Here is a 14024-nt window from a genome sequence, read left to right as displayed (position 1 = left end):
CTTAGAAACCACTAATTTTAAGTCACAAGCATTCCTAAATAGTCAGAAAACGCTGTCACTAACACCCTTCTCCATAAGGCGTAATGCAAATTTTGCGCATTTTAGGACCTTTTCAAGATGGAGTTTCAGCCTTCTAATTGGCTTCAAAAACCGCTCACGCGTGCCGCTAGTTGCGCTATCCAGGTTTTATAGAGATCAGTGGGTAAACCCCAGCGTAATGATTTAAGTTTCTATCTTATATCTGATTTCTATCGTATTTAATTTTGTGCGTTTCTTTATCATTGTTGCCTCTCTGCGTAATTGTCATTATGCATCCTCTGCACCTTGTTTGCAATTATTTTCTCCCTTAAAAAGTTGTGTCAGTCCGCTAGGTTTTCGTCAGTCTTTGCTGGGTTCTCTATTTGGGGACACCTTATTTTCATCATCTATTTTTATCCCTCTTTTTTTGTTACAGTGACTATGTTGTAATTTGTTGATTAATGCTAAGTAAACGTACTTGACGTCGTTTATTGTTGGTCTCGAAAATCTCGACGAAGGCGATAACACCACTTCCGCAGCTTACAAGAAATGCATGATTGTTGATTATTTATATCCGGATATGTTCTCTTATTTATAGGATGGTAACTCCTCCGAAGAAATCGTCTGTACGTTAAAACAAATGCACGTAAAGAAAAATAACGTCTTCGCTCGGTATGTGCTCGTGAGCCATCATCAAGGCCTGGCGAGTTCCTCGCGGAGTAGCCTACTTACGGGAAATTAAAACTTTTAGCGAAAGACTGTTCTTTTCTTACTGATCTGCTCACCAATACAAAGACGATCGTACCAGAGATGCTTACAGAAACGGGCTTTCGGCTTCGTTTATACGTAACGTCTCTCGGAAATCGGAAACTTGGATTTAAAAGGCTTCTCACCTTGCCGAAAGCTTGTACAAAGCGCAGCTTCTATATCTGCTTCAATGGGCAAAATGTTTACTTCGGCGGCGTCTGTTCCTAAAGTTGGTAAACGACGGGAACGAAAGTTTCGCCACCCTTACCGAATCTCTTTCTTTGGTAGCTGTCGATAGAAGCTTGGATGCTAAAGGTAACTTGTGCAATTTCTGCGAAGGTGGACAGCACATAGCAGCCGCGCGACGTGTCCTACTCGTAATGCTCCTTGTTACAAATGTGAAAATATGACATTTCGGTCTGTGAAGTCGCTTTTCAAATTCCTACCCGAGTAAATTTAAGAGCCACACGTCTTTCGAACGCCGTTGGTTCATGATTCCTGTCGACTACCACCCTCATTTCTCGCCGGTGCTCCTGCCTGTGCGGGCCCGGCGTTGCAAAAGGTTAGCCACCAAGCTTCGCTTAAAGGACCTCACTCTTCCATTTCCATGGCCACCCATCGTTTTTCTATAGCCACTTCAGGAAGAACCACGTCTACCATGTCCATAGCCTTACTTCGTCTATCATGCCTCGTAATCTTTGGCGTTTCAGATTATGTTTGCGCGGATGTTATTCTCGAGCATGACTTAACATTCCGAAAGTTACTTTTTATTGGGGGGGACCGGAAGCAAGATTGGGTCTAACGATTGTTTACTCTCGTCACCGATCAAAAATCTGTGTCATATAGATGTTCGACGGCACTAATCGAGAACAAATAAAAACGGAGATCACTTCATGGAGACTACAATTGGGTCGAAATTCTTACGATATTCGTCATCGCCCCGGTGTCCAACACATTATTGACACCCTGTCAGTGTCACCCGACGCTTTATTACGGTTATGTGCGTACACAAATTCTACGCCAAATATTGAGGAGTTATATACGGTGATCGGACAACCGGAATACGCCCGCATGTATCGCTTCATAAAGAGATGAGAAATCTACGCCTTAACATCCTCAAGTCGCGGCCTGTCCGAAAACCACTTGGAGGAAGTGTTACCAGAGGCTCTTCGCGCTATTCGTTCACTTCTTTGCACTGCGACAAACGAAACACCCCATGAACAATTTCTCCGCCTCCCGAGACGAGCTTTAACCGGGACCGCTATGCTTTCGTGCCGACTCAATCGTGGAGTGGTTCTTTGACGCAGGTTTGTTCGAACGAAGGGTGTGATCCTGTTACATTTTTCGATGCGAATCCATCATTCGCCCATGTTTGGTTTTCTAATGGGCGCGCCTCTACTTCCGACCTCGCTTCGTGTCCTGGTGCTCCTGAGTCGCTTCACGACACTTTTCTCCCTTCGGACGCGGACGCTTGTCTAATCACCAAAGGCGAGGTACCCGTTAAAGATGAACCGACCTCGCAACCCGCTTCCTCTATTCTGAACTTGAAGTTTCTCTCCCCAACATCCGACGACCTGGTCTTGAAGAATTAAGGGATCTTTTATATCTTTACAGCGACTATGGTGTAATTAGTTGATTTAAGCTAAGTAAACGTACTTGACGTCGTTTATTGTTAGTCACTTCACCCAGATTGCTAACTTTGGATATTGTTCAGGGGATATGTTTATACAACCTAACATTTTGCAGATGATATGGTTCCTATACAAATTTGGTGAACATCCGATATATTTTTAGAAGAGACTATATATTCACCCGGACACCAAAGATAGTTTTCCAAGACTGAAATGACGGAACAGGTCTTTGTTTAATATTCTTTACGCACGTAGTTCTGTCGTAAGTTATACATTAGCTGGTTGTTGTTGATCAATCTAGGTAAAAAAAATACACCGGTAATTACTAATACGCGAGTACAACAAATGTACCCTGCAATGCAGAAATATATTCGTAAAAAAATAATTTCAAAGTATAACGGCAAAGCTGTGAGCCATATGCCTATAGAGTCTATCGCTCAAGGATACTAAAATCATGGAAGGTAAAAGGTACTAAAAATTCAACGTCTTGTCCACATTTAAACCAGGGCTGCGGAGTCGGACTCGGACTCGACGGAGTCGGTTTGTTTTGCTAGAGTCGGACTCGGGACTCGAGTAAGATCACGTAAGACTACACGAGTCCTGAGTACGACGTGAGCATGCGCAGTACGAAATTTCGAAACTGATAATGACGCAAGCTGCAAATTGTAAAAGTGGAATAGAATATATGGTTGAATATTTTTTTAACCATTTATTGTGATGTGGGTGGATGAATTACATGACACTCCTATGAGTGGATTGCTGTATATCCACCACAACTAAGTTACGTCGCCTAAATGGGTAAAACACAGGCGGTCGAGTCGGACCCGCAAAATCTCACATTTGTCCCGTGTCGTACTCGGGAATCGGATTCGGATTTATTTTTTTGGCCGGAGTCAGACTAGAAAGTCGGACTCAGATTATTTTTAACCGATTCCTCATCCCTGATTTAAACTACACTATAGTCTTTAAAAGAACATATAATTTAACCTTGGCGCAAAACTATAGTATGCCAGCTTGTTATCCAATATGGACATATGCGAATATCTCATCCGTCAGTATAGTAAAGTGGCAACGATGACCTTCATAAATCATCAGATGTTTGTCTGGAACACACACAAAACGGTCCGGCCTAAATGGCAAAAATAAAGCCTGGAACTGTAGGGATAGGTATGGGGCGATCGGGGGCCATGAGTCTTGCATCGACGGTGTTGGTGTCGACGTTTGGGCTCCATAGTTTGAATGGCGCCGTTAGGGCGCAGCTGTTTTGGCAGCGGATTTATTGGCCCTTCGGGGGTTATTGGCGGGGTTAGAAAATGAGTTGAGTTTAAACTTATTAGGGGGGTTATGTACTTAGGGGAGGGGTTTGGGATTAGGTAAGTGTCGTATAGGTCGGATTCTGGCCATTTAGCTCTTATTCCGATTTAGACGGTACTACGACTATTAGGTACAAAAAGTCTTATTTTGGTCTTATTCTGAACTGTGTTTTATTTTAACGTTGATGTTGTTCGTATTTTGGTCTTATGGCTGGAGTCCGTTCGAGCATCTATCGAAAACAAGAGGTATTGAGACGTCATAAACTGCTTCACGTTGACATATAGCCCTTTACGAAGGCCGCTTTTGTGGTTTTTAAAGCGTAGGCTAAGTTACCTCTTAACGTGACGCCATAAAGTACCCTAAAGAATACTAGATAACAGTTTGCTTATTTTGCTGAAGCTTTATGTTAGAGATGTGCTACTTTCAATACAAAAGCGATATTTGCTTTTATAAGGTTTATGTTGCCAAGACGCACACCGCCTTTGGGCTAAATCAAATCATTTAAAATGAGGCAAGACAACTGAAGACAGACCGTGATTCAAATTTGAATATACCCCAGTCAGTTTTTTTATTTTATCTGTGATATTAGGCTACTTACAATAATGTTCAAACTAGATTAAATTAAAACGTTCAAGAGTTTTGTTTTTCGGTGTAAACAAGTTTAGTTACCTCCAGTTATTATACTGCTGATGGAAATCGCTGTATTGGATCGCAAATCATGGATGAAGTTCCTCTATATAAATTTGGTATCGGATCGTCACCGATAGAACACTAATATCGGACGAGTGTTGATACCGCCACTTGGAATCTGGTATCGTCGCCGATCCGATAATATCGGATATCCTTATGTGGAAAAATATCGTAGGCTATATATATCTTTATATTTCGAATTTACAAATACGGTACTTCAATAAAATTGTAAAGATTGATAAGGGGACACACAACCGAAATCTACGAAGAAAGGCGAGCTACCTGAGAATAGGGCTACTCTAAGGCCATAGAATTATGATCAACGGCATAACAGGTGAAAATAGCCAGGTGATATATTAGATAATGCCAGTGTATCTGCTGCGCATTTGTATTCTTGTGCATGTGAGATATCGTGTTCATTCGATGGCAATTGTTAAATATTTCACTTCGATTTTCTTTTACTTGCTGAGCCAGTCTCGTAAATTTAGTCGAAAACAGACCAGCTAATCCTTAATGCAGTCGTTTCTTCTGATATTTTATTCACTCCGCGTCCCGCGTATGTCAAAACACTTTGCCATTTTAATCGCAATCCTTACAGACGGGGAAGGCGGAAGGGGTAGTGACTTTTTTATTAACACCCTGTCAGTGTCACCAAATCATTGACACCTGTGTACGCTTACTTACAAACTATGAATAGGGAAGGCGTTTCGCGTCTACAGAGAGTTAACATCCAAACATTGCAGTATACATCTGGCAACTAAGAGGTCTGATAAAGGTTATAATAAATAACCATCCTTCAATCATTTAAAGTCATGCTTTTAGAATTGCACATCTGTTACAGATTTGTTTTAAAGTCGGTGACAGGGTGTGAGCAAATTGGTGACAAGATGTCAACGAATCGATGACAGGGTGTCAACAATTTAGTGACAGGGTGTCAGTAAACCAGTGACAGGATGTAGCATTTAGCTAGCAACATTACTGTCTATTTCCCAGTTTGACGTCTCTAACTGGTGTTCACTGAGGCGTGACCAAGTGCTTTTTGGCGTTTTGGTAACTTTTTAGACGGCTTATTAGCGGCTTAAATAACCGCGTTATTTTATCGTGTGTTCTGAGATTTGTGAATTATACTCAACGAGCAATATTAACTGCAGTAACCCTGTTTAAAGAAGTTAAAAACAGGTATTTTAGCGGCCTGCTCCTTTTTAGTCAAATACGTACAAGTGTATATTTCAACAGGTAAGACATGACCACCGTGCTGATCTCCACTAAATCGAAACTAAACAAACTGTCATAGCATTTCAAAGTGCATACTGTCAGGTCGCTTATAGATTTATTGTACATTCACATAATTTAGCATATTTCGCTTTCAATAAAAGAGCTTACAGCGCAGTAAAAACACGTGTTGCCAGTAAGGAGCGCATCGTTGACTGTTGTGTTTAATCCAACAGCAGCGTGACACTATATAGCACAAGAGCGACTGCGATGGAGATTAGCTGAGTCGAATGTCGGCTAGATTTGCCAGAACGGCCACGAAAGGAAATGAGTATCTAGGTGAAATATTTAACACTTTACCAGGCGAACACGCTATAATTACAAGCACAAACAGACATGCGTCGTTTCTCTACATCATTTCCTTCCTACCTGGAAAACGAAAAAGGTCTCAAGCAGTTCGTTGGGCCGCGCTTCTTCTTTAAAATCTTCCCAGGATCCGATCACGAGTCGACCAGCAAACGCAGAATGTTTGACATTTGTGCAATATCGATCCAGCACGTATTGGAAATCGTGGTGTTCAATAGAGCGAAAAATGTTCATGAATTCCTTGACTTGGCGGCAAACGGACAATTCCAGGGGTACCTGATCGTACGACACGATGCAAGTCTGAAATGGTATTTAAAAGGCACAATAAACAACAATGCAAAACACTTTTGAATAGCCTATAATGCAGAAAATTATCGTCTAAAAACGCAGTTAGAATTTCAAATCGCAAAACTGTAGTTAGCTGCTTAGAGTCTTTTGCTCTAAAATACCAATTAAAAGGGGGTAAGGTGCTAATCTCAAAAACGCGAAAACAAATTACATCGTCTAGTCCACATTAGATGGGTTCCCTAAATAGCAGACATAATAACCTTGGCGCAAAAGGTTATTCTAGAAAGTTACTTTCTGCATGCTAGTAACTTCATGTTGGCTACACGACGGTTATCTCACACCGTCTGAAAGGTAAATGAGGCATCAAAGGCCTTAAAAATCATGGGCTTATAATACCCAGAGCATGCTCGCTTGCAGTCACAAATGAGATAAAACTCGCGTTATGTTGGGAATTGGCAACAAGGTTTGGCCTTCTGCTCTGTTTTCCTTCTTATAAATCATAACGGTTAAGTGACGCAGGAATTTCAGACAAAGTGATCAGGTTATTTTGGGTGAGATATAAAACATCAATCACCATAACACGTGATCAGAGACAATAGCCGCAGTGGCTTTGACACTTTTGAAGTAACGACTTCTGTAAGTGCTGGTTGAGATAGAATCTATCCGTTTATTGGTTTTGAGATTAGATATCACGAGAGGTATTTAACCTCGATCGTAATACTTTCACCTTAAGTTTACCAAAAAAGGCCACAATTTTGCAACAATAACTATAACAGTCTTGCGTAACTGACAAAAGCGTCAAACGATTTTTCTCTGTATTACTTCTAATCAAACATCAAATTGACAAGCAATAACACTGGCATAAACTTGTTAACAAACGTTTCAACAAATCATAACTGATCGGCGTAGCTTGAAAATACTTACAAACGAGAAAACTGCGCTAGCAAACCAAATTAATTCATACTTTCTACACAACCTGACAGTATGCATAAAATTTCATTCAGAAGGATTTATTTGCGTGTTGTTATCACGTCGGGGTCACCAATGTATATTTCAACAGGTGAGACATGACCACCGTGCTGAACTCCACTAAATCGAAACTAAACAAACTGTCATAGCATTTCAAAGTGCATACTGTCAGGTCGCTTATAGATTTAATGTACATTCACATAATTTAGCATATTTCGCTTTCAATAAAAGAGCTTACAGCGCAGTAAAAACACGTGTTGCCAGTAAGGAGCGCATCGTTGACTGTTGTGTTTAATCCAACAGCAGCGTGACACTATATAGCACAAGAGCGACTGCGATGGAGATTAGCTGAGTCGAATGTCGGCTAGATTTGCCAGAACGGCCACGAAAGGAAATGAGTATCTAGGTAAAATATTTAACACTTTACCAGGCGAACACGCTATAATTACAAGCACAAACAGACATGCGTCGTTTCTCTACACAAGGAACGTGTAAGAGACTTTCGCAGCCTTCGGTTTTTGCCTTAAGAGACAGAGCCTTCTTACATGTAACTATAGCTCCCCATAGTTAAACAGGGCGTCACTATTCTGTGACAGGTTGTCACAAATGGCTGACAGGTGCCAGTGATTGGGTGACACTGACAGGGTGTCAATAAAAAGTCGCAACCCTTGTTGTAGACGTGTGTTGTGCGTTGCAAGTTGCATTCATTGGAAGCGGGTCTAAGCTTAATTTTACATATTTAAAATAAATTTATAGAGACCTGACAATATGTACTTGCCATGGTATTTTGTTTAGTTTCCAGTCCACTAAGTAAAGTTAGATAGCACGGTAGTTAGTGAATCACCTCAAACATGTTATAAATATACATTGGGGTCTGGGGATCCCGGATCCCGACTGTTTATTCTGAATTTTGAAATAAATTAATAGAGACCTGACTATGGCACATAAGTTTGTGTATTTTTTTAAATAAATCTTTATATTTTTTACAGACTGTCAAAGAAGTGGAATTGAATAAGTTTAGTTGAGTTATTATAACTTTGTTTCTTGTATAATGGTAGCAATCCTATGACGGATTGCATTAATAAAGAAGAACAAACTGGATCACGAATACACAAAGTGTTTTGATGATGGTGATGGAAGGGACATTGATGTCGACAGTGATGTATGTTATCATGATTTGTATTTTGCAATACACCTGAACAGTATTTTTCATTAAAACCAGGTTATTAGTTTAAACATTACAAATGTAAATGGATAGCAGTTATTGTTTGCTATTATGTAAAACATTCCCCACATTTATAACATGTTTTCCTTTAAAACCAAGTGGTTTGCCACAGGATTCTTGTATTCAAATGAGTTTTATGTTCTAACATTTTAGACATGATTGCATTGCCCACAATAAGAAGGATACAGTCTGTGCAAAAGCAGCCTCTAATCGACTGACGTGGTGTAAAAGTTTGCTGAAGGCGCATGTTACATGCAATCAATGTGCAATGTTGTGTGTTGTTTTCGTAATGGTGAAAACCTGTGACATTTGTCGATACCGAATTACTAACAAACGTAAAACTTAAGGTTTTAACAGCAATTATTTAAACTTAATACCCAACCAAATGCGTTATCCCGGCACCAAACTGTGTCATATGTAAGAAAATAAGGCGCTCTTTTACTTATGTACGTGAAAATTAATGAAAAAAAAACTTTCTTCAAATGCCGCATACCACAATGCATATTGTTTGGGTTAGGGTGCGTGTTAGCGTTTGGTTGAGGGTGGGTCAAGTTATTATCAATAATAAACATAATATTACTTGACCCACCATCACCCAAACGCTAACCTGCACCCTAACCTAAAGAATATGCGTTGTGGTATGCGGTATTATTTTGTTTTGTTTGTTTGCTCACGTACATAAGTAAAAGAGCGCCGAAAATAACCTTTCAAAAAAATTGCTTACCCCTGACCGGTTTGCGAAGATGCCTGCTTATTTATCTGACTGTTCTCTCATACAAAGAGACGAATTATTTTCGTCTGGGAGCACATGCGTTTTTTCTGTTTACGCTATTGCCCAGCTTCTCTGTTTAGAGCAGTGCTCCGCAACCTTTTTTCATCTGAGGCACACCAAGAATAGTTAAAAATATTCGGCGGCACACCTAAAAAATATATGACGATCGACACAAGACAACAAAAGTAAATATTCTAAGCTGCCCCGAAAGAAGAACCGATTTATAGTTTAAGGCGCCGAAAATGTGACGTTTTACATTCTTTTATCTGCTAATTTTGCGGTTTTACTAAAATATCTTATAAGACGGCCAAAGGGAGTGCAGCCATAAAACCGAAATTAGAACAACATCAACTTCAGAATAAACGAAGGTCGGAATAAGACTAAAATAGGACTAATACTAGTAGTTGTAGTAGCGTCTAAATAGGAAAAATCGCAATACAGTCCTAAACAAGGAAAAATAGGTCTAAATGGACAGAAAAAAGCCCAAACAACTCTTTACCTAACCCTAAACCCCACCCCCAAGGCCTTATTCCCATAAACTTAGGGACTTATTCCGACAGGTTTAAATATTATTTAGAAAAAATATTGACTTTATTATGTCGCTAGGCCTAATGGTATTGTTAACTGTCCTGCTTTGGATATTGTTGCTTTGTAGGACTTATTGTGTGGTTCCAGCCAAAGTCATGTGAATTGCACCCTGTTGCAATACCGAGTCAGAGAATGTTTAGGGCTTTTAATAGAATATTTTAAAAATAACCTGAAAATTGTTCTTTTTTGTAATTGTTTGCCTAATTTATTTTTTAGAACGGCAGACAATATTAATTTAAAGCACAAAATGCAAATAATACATTTACACTGATATTTCACTGGTTTCGAGCATGTGGATAATCTCCCTTTAGCACTCGCACATATTTATACTCCTGCTGTATGTTTATGCTAAAAAATGTTTTGAAATTCGCTTTCAGGTGATTGAACGTATCATAGTTTAAAAAAAGTTTTAACTATGAAGAAAAGTTGCATCTGGATTATTGCATAAGGTCAAAATGCCTGCCTTGATGTACCATTTTTGTGTTAATTCTATTGTAAAAAGCACCATTAAAAACGTAGCTATAAAAACCTTCTGCAACGTCGCAGCACACCTGGCATGGTCTCGCGGAGCACTGGTTTAGAGGGAGCAGTGCAAATCACGTTGCTCTGTCTGTCTCTTTAATACCACATGGCCGTGACCGACCGTCGGATAAACTTTGCCATTTAGTACAAGAGATTGCACTTCAGCGCCCTTCAAAGATAGAGAAACTATCGCACAACCTACTAAATTCATTTTGGATTTTGATCCTTAGATTTCACATAAAAAGTTTTGTCATAAGATACAAAACGCATTTTTGGTGGAGATCAACCAATATTTAAAAACTTATTGGTTTTTAATTTTTAGTTTTTTTTGGACAACAATATCCAATACTGATAGCCGATTTTTTATTTAAATAAGATATATATGCTATTAACTTTAATTCAAACATAAACTGCGAATGTCATTCAATTTGTCTAGCTATTTAAACATACACCTCCGGTTTTGTTTAATCTAATTACTTGGCATGATGCTTAACACTGTACAGCAAACTCTGTGTTAAATCAGTCCGCTGTAAAATGACTGGAATAGTGGACAATATTATTATTTAACCAATATATCTGTCCTTAGATTTAGTAGTAAACCTTTTTACACATTGTTGTAAACATTTAGCAAGCAATATGTTTTTCACAGAAGTGGTGTACATACTATGTTTGGGATCTTTTTTCGTAACAAAATTTACCAGAACCAAGAGTTATATATAAGTTTAAAACTGCCAAAAGCAATATTTGTAGCTGTGGTTAAATTTGCTCTTTTGTTTTAACCACAGGGTGATGACAAGTTAAATCTACCAGCAGGGGTAAGTTATTATTGAGAACAAAGTAACTATATTCTGTTAATATGTTGATATATGTAAAAATTCTGAACGCTACCTTTTGACAAAAATATATTTCTTTCAAATCACCAACTATTTTAAGAAAGTAAATAAAATCACTTTTTTTACCTTTCAAACTTATATTTTAGTCAGGAAGAAAGGAGTTTAATTTTTTCTTTGATTTATATTTTGTCATACCAAGTGTTTTGCACTGCTCGGCTTCTGTTAAACTGTATGTAAACATTGCAACATAATAATTGTTTGTCTGGGCTTCAGTTAAGTAAACGCTCCCATCACAATGCCTTGGAGAGAAAAAGACGAGATCATATTAAGGAGAGCTTCAATGGTCTGAGAGATTCTGTTCCTTCACTTCATGGGGAAAAGGTATTTTAAATATACTATTAAAATACCAATTTTCTTGATGTTTTAATATTTTAGCTAAATAGTATTGTTTGTGTGATAAATGTAAAGTTTTGCTGAAAATATAGTTTCAATTTATTATAGAAAACCCCCTTACTATTATAGCTTTTTAAGGGTTTGCAACTACCTTTACAATTTTATCTTACTTTTACAATGTGGTCTTTCTTGACTTCTTCGACTAAAAATAAAGCAAGTAGTTAAAAGTGCAAATGTAATACACAAGCATATAACACATAAAAACTACTATTGAATTGAATTAAAAAACCCGCAAATTAACAATTCAAATGCTACCTTGGTTTCAAACTATAATAAAGATGTGCGGCACATTTGTTTTAAACAGACCCAGTCCTAACTTTAAATCATAAATTTTACCAAGAAATTATATAAAGCCAAACTGAAAAGCTGATAAGTAAAAGGGTAAGAAATATTGCCACAAGCAATAAAACTTAAGCAGAAAGACCTCTGTAGAATTGAAGTTTAACGATTCCTGTTTTGTAATAAAGTCAGTCGTGTGCAACCTGTAGCATGCTGCAAAGGCTGTAAAATTGTTTTTTATTTGAGGCATATGTCTGATAGCTTTTTTCTCAAAATGGTTCATGCAATCGCCTCCTACTTCATACTGACTAATAAAGACCTAGAGGACGAATACGAAATTAGAGGACGAAGACGAATTTAGGTTGCCAGTTGGCAGTACTACACTTACTGAAAAAATTGTTGATGACAGGTTGGCAGTACTACACTTACTAAAAAAATTGTTGATGACAGAAGCATTTGGCTCCTGGTCTGTTTTGCCCAAGTAAACATATTTTACCAGTCGTTAGAAAAAATTGGCAAAACATAGTACATTTTAAAAAAATGGAGTCATGCTTATTCACATTTTACTTTTAAATTTAAAAAAAAAAATTTTTTATTCATTTATTTATGTGACTTATATAGGCGTCCAGAGCACAAATTTTAAACAAAGCAACAGAATACATTCAAGATATGACTGATCGAAATTCAGGTCACAAACAGGACATTGACAACTTGAAGAGACAAAACAACCAACTGGAAATCAGAAGTAATGCTAAAAGTAGACTTATTTTTTTATTTTTTATGCCCTTTTCTTCAGTTATTTGCTACCAGAAGAAGTATCTTCGCACGTATATTTAAAAAAACATTTTTTTAATAAATTGTGTTTGGCCGCACAACAAGTTGATCAAATGCTCGTGCTTGATACGTTGACTTTTATCAAGCTGATTTTGGCAAATTTGATGTACTGCTGCATAGAAACCACATAAAAATGTCGCCTGATGCAAAAAAACTTAAAAATTGCCTTAACCTGTTGTCATATATAACAGATGAATATGAAACTCGCGATAAAACTTACAAGTCCAGCCGCTCGGGTGGCCTTACAAGGCGGGAACATAGTATGTTATCACATAGTGAGGCAAACCTACACTTTTTATATTTGAAGAATTCCTATTTTGTCATTTATTTGACCAAAAACTTAATTTCCGGTTTTGAAAATTCAAATTTTTCGTTATGTGTTACCCCAAATGTGCTTAACTCTCGTAAAACTTTAAAATACAAACTACTCTTCGACCTCAAATAATTTCACCATAGTTGCATTTATTGACTTGTGAATACAATGAAGTTATAAAATCATCATCAGACTGTCTGACGCTTGTCGATACCTTTCGAAGCTTCGCAGCCAATTGTCCTATACTTTCGGTTCCGGTTGATTAAAATTAAAAGTTTCGGGTGGTGCAATCTGACTTTTGAAAGACATTTATGCAATTGAATCCAACTTCTGACACCATGCCGTATTTACTAGGACGGCAGCGTCGCAAGTAACACACCACGGCGTATACACAAGTAATTAATACCGCACTTCGGTGAGACTCGCGCCTATAAACCTGCACGAGATTAAGTCATTAAGGCCGCATACAATGATCCTATAACAATACAGTATCACGTATAAACAACTTTACAGGAGGAGGATCACTTTTATCGTGGGTTTGTGCATTGAGCCTAACACCCTTTGCACAACTTATTTCCCCATCAACTATTACACGTTGTCCTGACTAAACGTAATCCAAAAGCGAGAAACTATAAAAAAATAGTAGCTCACAAATCGCAAAATTACATTAAAGCATAGGACATTAGGACATCATAAAAGAAGATTAACCCTAAACGTAACACGGAAACAATAAAATCTATAACAATTTAAGTATTGGGGGAAACCCCTAAAAATGTTTTCCTGTTTAAGAACCACTGATTTAAAGTTCATATGTTTTTCAGTTCGGGCATTGGAAAGGGCAAAGCGAGAAGGAATATTTTCCGCCAACTCTTCCAACAACATTCAAACCATGGACACAGATCAGGACATTTCATAACAAAAAGAGAAATTGATTTATAGTAAATCGTTATTTGTTAAAAATTTATTTTCG

The sequence above is a fragment of the Ascidiella aspersa genome, chromosome 6 (assembly GCF_963924565.1).
Source record: "Ascidiella aspersa chromosome 6, kaAscAspe10.2, whole genome shotgun sequence".
Classification (NCBI taxonomy): Eukaryota; Metazoa; Chordata; class Ascidiacea; order Phlebobranchia; family Ascidiidae; genus Ascidiella; species Ascidiella aspersa.
Note: the sequence above shows the minus strand (reverse complement) of the source record.